The sequence below is a fragment of the Coregonus clupeaformis genome, chromosome 24, assembly GCF_020615455.1.
Source record: "Coregonus clupeaformis isolate EN_2021a chromosome 24, ASM2061545v1, whole genome shotgun sequence".
Lineage (NCBI taxonomy): Eukaryota > Metazoa > Chordata > Actinopteri > Salmoniformes > Salmonidae > Coregonus > Coregonus clupeaformis.
In genome coordinates, this window is record NC_059215.1 from 7,367,060 (window position 1) to 7,380,070 (window position 13,011).

The 13,011-nt window shown below is 47.3% G+C and overlaps 1 long non-coding RNA gene and 1 pseudogene across 1 annotated transcript; one reads left to right on the forward strand and one right to left on the reverse strand.

Annotated features, from left to right (window-relative positions):
* Window positions 1–451: 451 nt before the first annotated feature.
* Window positions 452–1,755, reverse strand: LOC121537529. Its single transcript, XR_005995096.2, has 3 exons — window positions 1,640–1,755; window positions 967–1,122; window positions 452–756 (listed from the first exon to the last, which is right to left on the reverse strand). It is a non-coding gene; the product is annotated as an uncharacterized LOC121537529 (long non-coding RNA).
* A 7,735-nt stretch (window positions 1,756–9,490) lies between these two features.
* Window positions 9,491–11,944, forward strand: LOC121537273 (annotated as a pseudogene).
* Window positions 11,945–13,011: the final 1,067 nt, after the last annotated feature.

Below are 13,011 nucleotides of genomic sequence, written 5' to 3' on the forward strand. Positions count from 1 at the left end.
GGCATGAAAGGCTGTCAGATTTAATCACATCCCATTCAGATCTCTGTATCAGCTGGTTTACATGTATAAAACGGTCTCATTTCATGTTTGTACTTTTGGCCCCATCTTCCACAGAATTACCAAATAAAGCTTGCTTAGCCCTCTGTGGCTGACTGGGAGCAGTAGTGATCATGCTGCATATGGGAGCAGTAATCATGCCTGATTGTGGGATATTTGATCATCAAAGCAAGGCTTATTGCAGGTACTGTAAACCCATTTGATGATTGTGCACAAACGTGCTCATTCAATCTTTGCATTAGCTAGATGTGCAAACATAATTAGGCTTCATGGAGAGGGGGGCAGAGAGAGAGAGAGTGCTTACATTTCTTCTTACTTTTATCAAAACAATCAATTTCATTGCCTTTAGGTTATTTATCATAATCTTTACACAGGGACCACTTTGAAGCATGTATGTATCATTGGTGCCATTTCCCTGATGTAATGCTAGTTGAAACAGATGTGTAGTTTGCTTGTCATTTAATGATTGTTTTCTTAACAGGTCGGATTCATTGCCTTCGAACTGTACTGTAATAATGCATGAATTCAAAGTCATTAATGTAATTTCCTTTACTGTCCCTTCACATAAACTAATCTTGGTGGTCTTGACTTTGTTTCCGGAGCTGTAGGACCAGCCAGTGAGATCAGGCAGTACTTTACACTCCTCTCCCTTTAAACAGGGCTGCATCTGGTACCACCACTTCTGACGCATGATGGATGCTGAAGAGAACAGGAGAGAACACAGCACAGTGGGCAGTCAGTCACTTGGAGTGAGATGAGATGCAGCGTGTTGTTTGGAGAGCACTTCAAGAAACACTGATTTCCGCCTGGAAAAATGGGCGAGATAACAACTGTAACATTGACAATATGTTGGTGTAATACAAACCCCTGAAGTACTGAAACTCTACCATCTTATATGAAGCATCCTACCTTCAACACAAGAGGGCATTGCCCTTGTTGTCCCGGCGACCTGGTCAGGGAAGCAGGAACACTTGACTGTTTGAGAGCGCTCCTCAATCTTGTTCTTATTTCAGCAGCGATGGGCGTCCACCACTTTACAGGTACCTGTCTTTATCCGTGATGAACCTGAGACAAAGGGTTTAGGAAAGGTGGTAACGTGACTAGCATGCATAGAGATGGATGAAAAAAATTCAACAGGTCCTTAAAATCAGTCAAAAAGATGTGAAGTTTTTTGTGCACTTCCATGTCTTCACATACAGATGTAGGATCTTCATTTGATCACTCTTTTGTTGTTGAGAATTTTGCTGCACATCAGGAAATGTAAACTTGTAGTGTATTTCAACACTTGGTCATTAAAACTCAAGGGAATCAATTACTGAAAATTACCTGTTTGTTATTTATGAATGTATAGTTGATTATTGTAGTATTTTGTATACTCTTCCCACAGTCGCTGTAGGAGAACCATGGCAAGAGACTACAGTAATTGTAGCATCAGCACATGCTGACCACAAACACCTATTTTCACCTCATTAGTATTGGCCGTGCTCAGATTCCAGCGGAGCTAGGCGTACTGGTGGCCAGGAGCCATAATGAGTCCTGTGGGGGCCAGGGGGGGCTGGTGTGGGCTGGCTCTGGGACCTACCTGACTGCCCCCGGGGGCTGCGGTTGCCGGTGGACACTGGTTGGCAGTAGAGGATCACTATGCAGAGCAGGAGGAGGCCCCAGTGTACCGGCCACGCCATCTCACAGCTAATAACCTTCCTCCCGTCAGCCAAGCAACAACTGAGAAATATGTTGTAAGTGGGAAGATATGATACAACAGCCATCGCACAGTATGGGGGATGGGGTCTGAAACCTCTGTTAGAATATTCAGTATTAGTTCAAATACTTTGCTTACACCTACTTCAAATATTTGATTTCTTAAAATAGAAAATATGTTGGTTTGACACTTTTATATCTAATTATGCATTATGCAGTTTTATGAAAGCTTGATGAAAGACATTAAATACAATACAATACAATACAATAGACATACAATTACTGCCATCCAGTGGTTAAACAAAACCCAGTTCTTGGGACAAAAGGTGAGGAGGGCTAACCTCATGAGGGGCATGGACCAAACATTTCTACTCAATCAACACTTAGCCTGTGGAAAGAAATGGTGTCATACCCTCCTACTATCAGACTGCACCCATGAGTGATGTTAGACCCAGCTTGCTGAGACCACCAATGGTCAGACTGAGCCACCAATTGGTATAGTGCTTACAGTGCTGCCATAGTATAGGCCCATTTAGCACTGCAGGTTCTTGAACTTTTGATATCTGATGGCCTGCTCTGTAGCCAATTCCTTTGTCTCTGTGGTTTATATATAGGCTATTTTAAAGTGATTCCACATTCAAACAACCTCTGTTACACGAGTTTTCAACTTCAATAGATATCTTTATGCAGTATGTAAGGATTTCCTGACCCAATAACCTTGGCCATATCACCCTTTCACAACCCTCTAAGCACTTCTACCTCACAAACCCCCTCCCCTAGTCCACAACAATACCTCAGATAACCGCAAGTATTCCAACACAAACAAGTCGTCCCAGAAAAACAGGGACAAGGATTTATTATTTTACAATAATTACAGTGATGAATAATGCAGAGGACATTGGGTGAAAAACATTTTCAATACACCGCTGTTGCTCAGATTCTCCCAGAAGAAGCATATCAGGAGAATTAACTGTTGTATTTTTAACCAGCATCTGTTCTTCAACAAGGTCTTAAACCCGTCACTGTCTGTCTGTATGCTGTAGGTATACTACCTCAGTGATGTAACCCACTAAGGTGCTCATATACTGTATCAAACACCATAGTGAGCAGGCAGGTTATCACATTACCTCTCTGTGACCAGATGGACAAGACTAGCATTAGATAGACAAGAATGCGTTTGCTATACATCCACATTAATTCAAACAAATCTAATAATTATTCCCACCTTGGTTCATAGTATATCTGCTTTCATTGTGATACAAAAAAATATTTTCACCAGCAAGGTGTCACGATCGTTGAAGAGAGTAGACCAAGGCGCAGCGTGATGAACGAACATATTTAATCTTTATTATCTTTAGTGATAATACGAACAAACAAAACGATGACGTGACGTCCTAGGTTAACAACCAACACGGAACAAACCAAACGGAACAAGATCCCACAAACACTAAGGGAAACAGACTGTTTAAATATGGCTCCCAATCAGAGACAACCAGCAACAGCTGACACTCGTTGCCTCTGATTGGGAGCCACTCTGGCCAACATAGAAATACAACAACTAGAACTCCCACACAGAACATAAACACATAGAATCTACACACCCTGGCTCAACATATAGAGTCCCCAGAGCCAGGGTGTGACAGTACCCCCCAAAGGCGCGGACTGCGACCGCGCCTCCACATAGACAAACCAGGGGGAGGGCTGGGTGGGCATTCCTCCTCGGAGGCGGTTCCGGCTCCGGGCTTGCCCACCACCCTCCAATAATCCCCCGTAGCGCCCCTGGTCCGGTCTGGCCCCGCTGGCTGGAGCTGGACTGGACATCGTAGGAGCGGATTGCTTAAGCTCCGGTGTGGAGCAGCTGACCGGTACCTGACCAGGCACCGGTGACCCAGGCACGGGTTGTGCCGGACTGACGACGCCGCACCCCTGGCTTGGTGCGTGGAGCAGGAACGGACCGGACCGGGCTGACGATGCGCACCCCAGGCTTGCGTGCGTGGAGCAGCAACGGGCCGGACCGGGCTGACGATGCGCACCCCTGGCTTGGTGCGTGGAGCAGGAACGGGCCGGACCGGGCTGACGATGCGCACTTCGGCTTGGTGCGTGGAGCCGGAACGGGCCGTACCGGGCTGACGGTGCGCACCGCAGGCTTGGTGCGTGGAGCAGCAACGGGCCGGACCGGGCTGACGACGCGCACCCCTGGCTTGGTGCGTGGAGCAGGAACGGGCCGGACCGGGCTGACGATGCGCACCCCTGGCTTGGTGCGTGGAGCCGGAACGGGCCTTACCGGGCTGACGACTCGCACCCCTGGCTTGGTGCGAGTGGCAGGAACAGGCCGGGCCGGGCTGGCGACGCGCACCGTAGGCTTGGTGCGAGTGGCAGGAACAGGCCGGGCCGGGCTGGCGACGCGCACCGTAGGTTTGGTGCGAGTGGCAGGAACAGGCCGGGCCGGGCTGGCGACGCGCACCGTAGGCTTGGTGCGAGTGGCAGGAACAGGCCGGGCCGGGCTGGCGACGTGCACCGTAGGCTTGGTGCGTGGAGCAGGAACAGGCCGGGCCGGGCTGGCGACGCGCACCGTAGGCTTGGTGCGTGGAGCAGGAACAGGCCGGGCTGGGCTGGTGACGCGCACCGTAGGCTTGGTGCGTGGAGCAGGAACAGGCCGGGCCGGGCTGGCGACGTGCACTGTAGGCGTGGTGCGAGTGGCAGGAACAGGCCGGGCCGGGCTGGCGACGCACACCGTAGGCTTGGTGCGGGGAGCAGGAACAGGCCGGGCCGGGCTGGCGACGCGCACCGTAGGCTTGGTGCGTGGAGCAGGAACAGGCCGGACCGGGCTGGCGACGCGTACCGTAGGCTTGGTGCGGGGACCAGGAACAGGCCGGGCCGGGCTGGCGACGCGCACCGTAGGCTTGGTGCGAGGGACAGGAACAGGCTGGGCCGGGCTGGCGACTTGCACCCTAGGCTTGGTGCGAGGGGCAGGAACAGGTCGGGCCGGACTGGCGACGCGCACCATTAACTTAGTGCGGGGAGCAGGAACGGGCCGGACCGGACTGGTGACGCACACCACTTGCTTGGTGTGAGGAGCGGGACTGGGTTTCGTCATAACCCTCCGCTCCCTCAGCTGCCTACCTAGTTCCTCTCGCCGTGCCTCTATTCTCACCTTCTCCCTTATCGCCTCCAGTAACTCTACCCTCTGCACCACTAACTCCTGCTCCCTCTGCACCAATAGCCCCCTTAACCTGGTGGCCTCCTCACCTAACCTCCTACTACGCCCTGTAGCTGCCTCCTGCTGCCCCGTCGCCCATGCTGTAGGCCCCCCCCTAAAAATTTTTTGGGGTTGCCTCTCGTCCATCCGACGACGACACTGTTGACGCCGTTGCTCCTCTCTCCGTCGCGCCTCTACCGTCTCACTCCATGGACGGCGATCCATCCCGGCCTGGATTTCCTCCCAGGTCCAGGACCCCTGCCCGTCCAATATTTGCTCCCACGTCCAGGCTGCCTGCTCCTGGACACGCTGCTTGGTCCTGGTATGGTGGGATCTTCTGTCACGATCGTTGAAGAGAGTAGACCAAGGCGCAGCGTGATGAACGAACATATTTAATCTTTATTATCTTTAGTGATAATACGAACAAACAAAACAACAAAACAATGACGTGACGTCCTAGGTTAACAACCAACACGGAACAAACCAAACGGAACAAGATCCTGTGACCAGATGGACAAGACTAGCATTAGATAGACAAGAATGCGTTTGCTATACATCCACATTAATTCAAACAAATCTAATAATTATTTCCCCCTTGGTTCATAGTATATCTGCTTTCATTGTGATACAAAAAAATATTTTCACCAGCAAGGTGTCACGATCGTTGAAGAGAGTAGACCAAGGCGCAGCGTGATGAACGAACATATTTAATCTTTATTATCTTTAGTGATAATACGAACAAACAAAACGATGACGTGACGTCCTAGGTTAACAACCAACACGGAACAAACCAAACGGAACAAGATCCCACAAACACTAAGGGAAACAGACTGTTTAAATATGGCTCCCAATCAGAGACAACCAGCAACAGCTGACACTCGTTGCCTCTGATTGGGAGCCACTCTGGCCAACATAGAAATACAACAACTAGAACTCCCACACAGAACATAAACACATAGAATCTACACACCCTGGCTCAACATATAGAGTCCCCAAAGCCAGGGTGTGACACAAGGTCCCTCGGCCACCTGTCGAACTCAATATAGTTAGGCATCGTGGGCTGTTGTGGGTAGTTACTGTAGGTTGGCATTGTCTTCGGCGGTGCCGGGTGTAGCACGAAGCTAGCTAGCTAGCCGTTTTTTCGAACAGAGTCAACACAGTAGCCATTGTGTGCTGTACTGTGGCAGCTAAATACAATATATTTGTGCTAAGCTAGCCAACGTTTAATTATTGCTGCGTTATGAAAGGAACTAGACACGGACACGAATTATCTGCTTAGTGTGTTAACACACTATTGGTGGTTTGTTGTGACCAAGTGTTGGTGCTAAACTGTGTGTTATTGGATGCTAGCATGCTAGTTAGCTATGGTGTCATAGTTAGCTAGCTGAATAAAGTGGGTTGAGTCTATTCCTTTAAACATTGAACCGCTGTGGTTCACAACAATTCTGATTTCTAAAGGTGGAAGTTGGGAGAGTTTTTGTTCGGGTGGTTCAGTGAAACAATTATAGTTTCTGAGGTGGAAGTTTTGGTGAGGGAGGCCCTGCTCTCTCCTCTCCCAGATGTTTAGTTCATTTCATTCCGATCTCCTCTGCATTATTGTAGCCATTTGCTACAGCCTGTCAACTATGCCTCTGCCTATCCCTGTTCTCTCCTCTCTGCACAGGCTACACAAACGCCTCACACCGCGTGGCTGCTGCCTCTCTAACCTGGTGGTCCCTGCACGCACCCCACACCTGGAGTTCCAGGTCTCAGGCAGCCTCTGGAACTGCCGTTCTGCTGCCAACAAAGCTGACTTCATCCCAGCCTATGCTAACCTCCAGTCCCTCGACTTCCTGGCGCTGACGGAAACATGGATTACCACTGAAAACACTGCTACTCCTACTGCTCTCTCCTCGTCTGACCATGTGTTCTCGCATACCCCGAGAGCATCTGGTCAGAGGGGTGGTGGCACAGGAATCCTCATCTCTCCCAAGTGGACATTCTAAAATTTTCCCCTAACCCACCTGTCTATCTCCTCATTTGAATTCCATGCTGTCACAGTCACTAGCCCATTTAAGCTTAATATCCTTGTCATCTATCGCCCTCCAGGTTCCCTTGGAGAGTTCATCAATGAGCTTGACGCCTTGATAAGTTCCTTTCCTGAGGATGGCTCACCCCTCACAGTTTTGGGGGATTTCAACCTCCCTATGTCCACATTTGACTCATTTCTCTCTGCCTCCTTCTTTCCACTCCTCTCCTCTTTTGACCTCACCCTCTCACCGTCCCCCCTACTCACAAGGCAGGCAATACGCTTGACCTCATCTTTACTAGATGCTGCTCTTCTACTAATCTCACTGCAACTCCCCTCCATGTCTCCGACCACTACTTTGTTTCCTTTTCTCTCTCGCTCTCCTCCAACACTACTCACTCTGCCCCTACACAGATGGTAATGCGCCGCCGCAACCTTCGCTCTCTCTCTCCCACTACTCTCTCCTCTTCCATCCTATCATCTCTTCCCTCTGCTCAATCCTTCTCCCTCCAATCTCCTGATTCTGCCTCCTCAACCCTCCTCTCCTCCCTTTCTGCATCCTTTGACTCTCTGTGTCCCCTATCCTCCCGGCCGGCTCGGTCCTCCCCTCCAGCTCCGTGGCTTGATGACTCATTGCGAGCTCACAGAACAGAGCTCCGGGCAGCGGAGTGGAAATGGAAGAAAACTAAACTCCCTGCCGACCTGGCATCTTTTCACTCCCTCCTCTCTACATTTTCTTCATCTGTTTCTGCTGCTAAGGCCACTTTCTACCACTCTAAATTCCAAGCATCTGCCTCTAACCCTAGGAAGCTCTTTGCCACATTTTCCTCCCTCCTGAATCCCCCCATACACCAAGTCACTTGGCTCTGTCATATCCTCACATGGCCTCTCCTATCATTGCTACGCTGACGATACACAACTAATCTTCTCCTTTCCCCCTTCTGATAACCAGGTGGCGAATCGCATCTCTGCATGTCTGGCAGACATATCAGTATGGATGACGGATCACCACCTCAAGCTGAACCCTGGCAAGACGGAGCTGCTCTTCCTCCTGGGGAAGGACTGCCCGTTCCATGATCTCGCCATCACGGTTGACAACTCCGTTGTGTCCTCCTCCCAGAGTGCGAAGAGCCTTGGCGTGACCCTGGACAACACCCTGTCGTTCTCCGCTAACATCAAGGCGGTGACCCGCTCCTGCAGGTTCATGCTCTACAACATTCGGAGAGTACGACCCTGCCTTACACAGGAAGCGGCACAGGTCCTAATCCAGGCACTTGTCATCTCCCGTCTGGATTACTGCAACTCACTGTTGGCTGGCCTCCCTGCCTGTGCTATTAAACCCCTACAACTCATCCAGAATGCCGCAGCCCGTCTGGTGTTCAACCTTCCCAAGTTCTCTCACGTCACCCCCCTCCTCCGCACACTCCACTGGCTTCCAGTTGAAGCTCGCATCCGTTACAAGACCATGGTGCTTGCCTATGGAGCAGTGAGGGGAACGGCACCTCTGTACCTTCGGGCTCTGATCAGTCCCTACACCCAAACGAGAGCATTGCGTTCATCCACCTCTGGCCTGCTGGCTCCCCTTCCTCTGCGGAAGCATAGTTCCCGCTCAGTCCAGTCAAAACTGTTCGCTGCTCTGGCACCCCAATGGTGGAACAAGCTCCCTCACGACGCCAGGACAGCGGAGTCACTCACCACCTTCCGGAGACATTTGAAACCCCACCTCTTTAAGGAACACCTGGGATAGGATAAAGTAATCCTTCTACCCCCCAAAAAATTGTAAAGTGGTTATCCCACTGGCTATAGGGTGAATGCACCAATTTGTGAGTCGCTCTGGATAAGAGCGTCTGCTAAATGACGTAAATGTGCCCTTGAGCAAGGCACTTAACCCTAATTGCTCCTGTAAGTCGCTCTGGATAAGAGCGTCTGCTAAATGACTAAAATGTAAATGTAAATGTAATATTAAAGAGAATATCTGCTTTGATATTAGGCCTACAGTATCTAAAGATTGTGTTCTTCAACCCCTGGGAGAATAGCGCTACACTACATGACCAAAAAGTATGTGGACATCTGCTCATCGAACATCTGATTCCAAAATCATGGGCATTAATATGGAGTTGGTCCCCCCTTTGCTGCTATAACAGCCTCCACTCTTCTGGGAAGGCTTTCCACTAGATGTTGGAACATTGCTGTGTGGACTTGCTTCCATTCAGCCACGAGAGCAGTGGCGATTTTAGCATGTCAATCTTGGTGGGGCAAACACATTTTTTGGCGGGGGATGCATGCCATCAAAGCCACTACGCACCACAACAATAAATAATACATTTGATTTGAGAAGTGCGATGGTAGAGCGTCTGCTGAGGATTGTAACTGCAGTTACAGCTTGCTTTTCAGCTTTGAACATGAACTCAAGAAACAAATGATGTTATGCTGAAAGAATGAACTGAGATGCAGATAACCATTTTTTGTGCAAGTATATCTTTACGTCCGTATATCAGATCTGATATAGCTTATCATTGTGAGGACAGATGCTGGGAGATGAGAAGCAGGTACAGGGAGTGAATATTTAATATAAACAGACATGAAACAAAACACGGACAGCGTCTGGACAGGGGAAACATAACGACAAGCAGTGATGAAGTCCAGGTGAGTCCAATGAAGCGCTGATGCACGTAACGATGGTGACAGGTGTGCGTAATGATGGGCAGCCTGGCGCCCTTGAGCGCCAGGGAGGAGGAGCGGGAACAGGCATGACAATCATAGATAGAACATTGGTATGGCAAAGCAAAGTACTGTAGACTACTGAAGCATTATCACAATAAACGTGTAGTAATGTGTATTTGATAGCCCGCTCTATGTTTGTTTTGGTTTATGTTTATTTTTCTGATCGCAAATGGTACGTTGACGGTGATTATCATATACAGTGGCAATTTTAGCATTTAAATCTTGGTGGGGCAAACAAAACATTTCTTGGTGGGGATGCATGGCAGAAAAGCCACAAAACACAAAACAATACATTAATTGCACTATAATGGTGACAAACGGTGCCCACAAACTGTTAGGGCCTACATAAACCTGTCCCAACAGCAGAGTCCCAACACCTTACCACTGCTACACCTGGCTATCAGCGGAGCCATGTTTGGCAGCGAAACAGTTCATTCAGCCTCATTTACTGCCTTTTAAAAAAACATAGCTGATATGGCTGACTTGCTTAAACAAATGTGGTTTCTACTGACAATTGAGATGTACAAACTGGTATAAGGGGACGACAAGCAGATAAGAGGCAATCTGTAATTTTGATTAAGACATTAATGAGCGAGCTAGGACGGACGTAGTCAATATAACTACTTGTTCAGCACTTTTGAAAAATGTACAGCGACAGAATTCAGAACATGGGCCGTTCTTACAGTATTCTCCCTGTACACCAAGTCAGAACCGTAGGCGAAATTAAGACGGGAAAATAGACCAAATTATTAGGGTGAGGCACATGGGCTACTAACAGTTTACTACACAACATACACTTAATATTACTTTCTTAGCTATAGTATACATATCTCCCTGGCATATTACATAATTTATGCAGCAGCATACAATACATTTTTGGACTCACCTTGTTGTGCTGTGCTCACTTGAACAGGAAGGTGGCGCGGCGGTCCTTCGTGGGCAAATTTTGCCATCAAACTTTGTCATCAAAGTCTGGCATTCTCTGGATTTCTGGTGCTTTCAAGACAACTGGCAACTGACACGTATTAATGCGAAAACAACATGCAAAACAGGCTTCTTTTTTTTGGCCAAAAATGTGGGCTTCAAAACAGGTGGGGCTCTGCTCATGTTCACAACAGACTGATCCTGGGCATCCTGCCGTCATTTATCAAGGCACCTGTTCAGGGCCGATCTACAGGGGTAAGGGTCTATCTGAGACATCCAGTCTCAGTCAGGGTATGACCACTGCACATTACAGTACTAGGCCTGCTATACTTGTCTTCTGCCACTCTTATTTACTTAGTTTTTACTTGACAATTTACTTTACTGTTATTGCTACATAAAAATATTACTTTATCACCTTTATGTCTTCCGTATACACCCTAGTTTATTGGACGCCGGGGCAATGGCCAGGTGGTGTCTCAGTAGGAACGGATGTATCTTTCTGTCTGTGGCGCAGCATGAACTGCTGCATGCCTTGGGCTTCAACCACGAGCAAACACGCAGTGACCGTGATAGCAATGTTCAGATCCTGACTCAGAACATTATTCCTGGTTAGTGCTTTCTACGTCCATGGATGCTGGCTTATTTTTTACATAATTTCATAGGAAAATAATGAATACTATGGTGTACAAGATATGTAAATATTATTCCTGAAATCTTAGTAATATTTTAATAACTTTAATGGAAAAGCCTTATTAAACTATTTACAGTGTACTACTATTTGATAATAATAATAATAATACATTAGTATTGCATTATTTGTAAACATGTAGAAACATTGAGAATGATTTATAAGAATGATAAGCTTTACAATTAATAAGCATTTACAACATTCATAATAATCTGTAAAGCATTTCTTATCATACATTTTCCATCCTAGGAAAGGAATTCAATTTCAGAAAGATCAACACGATAAACTTGGGGACTCCATATGACTATAATTCTGTCATGCACTACTCAAGGTAAATTGAGGAAATTAATATAAAGGTTTTCTTTACTGCAATAACAGCTGTAATGTTACATGGCTAAAATAAGATAATTTTCCCTTTCATAGTCTACTCAAGTCATCCTCTAATTTCAATTGATGGCGTGAGAGCTTTTCTGCCCTATGGTTCCAGGTTTGCCTTCTCCAGGAACAGACAGCCCACCATTCTTCCAATCCCTGACAATAATGCAGTTATTGGCAGGCGACTCAGATGAGCCCCATTGATATTCTGCCCATCAATAGTCTCTACAACTGCAGTAAGTGCTATTTTAAGAAGACCTGTTTATCATAACTGTGAAGAATAAGAGTTGTGATTATTGTAACTGCCTGTAAGCTTCACCCCACCGTTGCTCAATCAATTAGAAATATTTGTGAATATAGTATTTGAATTGAAAGTTGTGTTATTCTGTTTTTATACTGTTATAAATGGGTGTACAGCTTATTTTTAAAGCCTTGAGCGATTATAGCATTTAAATCTTGGTGGGGCAAACAACAAAATGTTGTGGGGGATGCATGCCAGCAAAGCATGACTGTAAACTCTCCTTCCAGACTCACATTAAGCATCTCCAATCCAAAGTTAAATCTAGAATCGGCTTCCTATTTCGCAACAAACCCCTTCACTCATGCTGCCAAACATGCCCTCGTAAAACTGACTATCCTACCTATCCTTGACTTCAGCGATGTCATTTACAAAATAGCCTTCAACACTCTACTCAGAAAATTGGATGTAGTCTATCACAGTGCCAACCGTTTTGTCACCAAAGCCACATATACTACCCACCACTGTGACCTGTACGCTCTTGTTGGCTGGTCCTCACTACATATTCGTCGCCAAACCCACTGGCTCCAGGCCATCTATAAATCACTGCTAGGCAAATCCCCGCCTTATCTTAGCTCATTAGTCACCATAGCAACACCCACCCGTAGTATGCGCTCCAGCAGGTATATCTCACTGGTCATCCCCAAAGCCAACACCTCTTTTGGCCGCCATTCCTTCCAGTTCTCTGCTGCCAATGACTGGAACGAACTGCAAAGATCTCTGAAGCTGGAGACTCTTATCTCCCTCACTAACTTTAAGCGTCAGTTGTCAGAGCACCTTACCGATCACTGCACCTGTACACAGCCCATCTGAAATTAGCCCACCCAACTACCTCATCCCCATATTGTTATTTATTTTGCTCATTTGCAGCCCAGTATTTCTATTTGCACATCATCTCTTACACATCTATCATTCCAGTGTTAATACTAATTGTAATTATTTTGCATTATGGCCTATTTATTGCCTTACCTCCATAACTTGCTACATTTGCACACACTGTATATATATTTTCTGTTGTATTTTTTACTTTATGTTTTGTT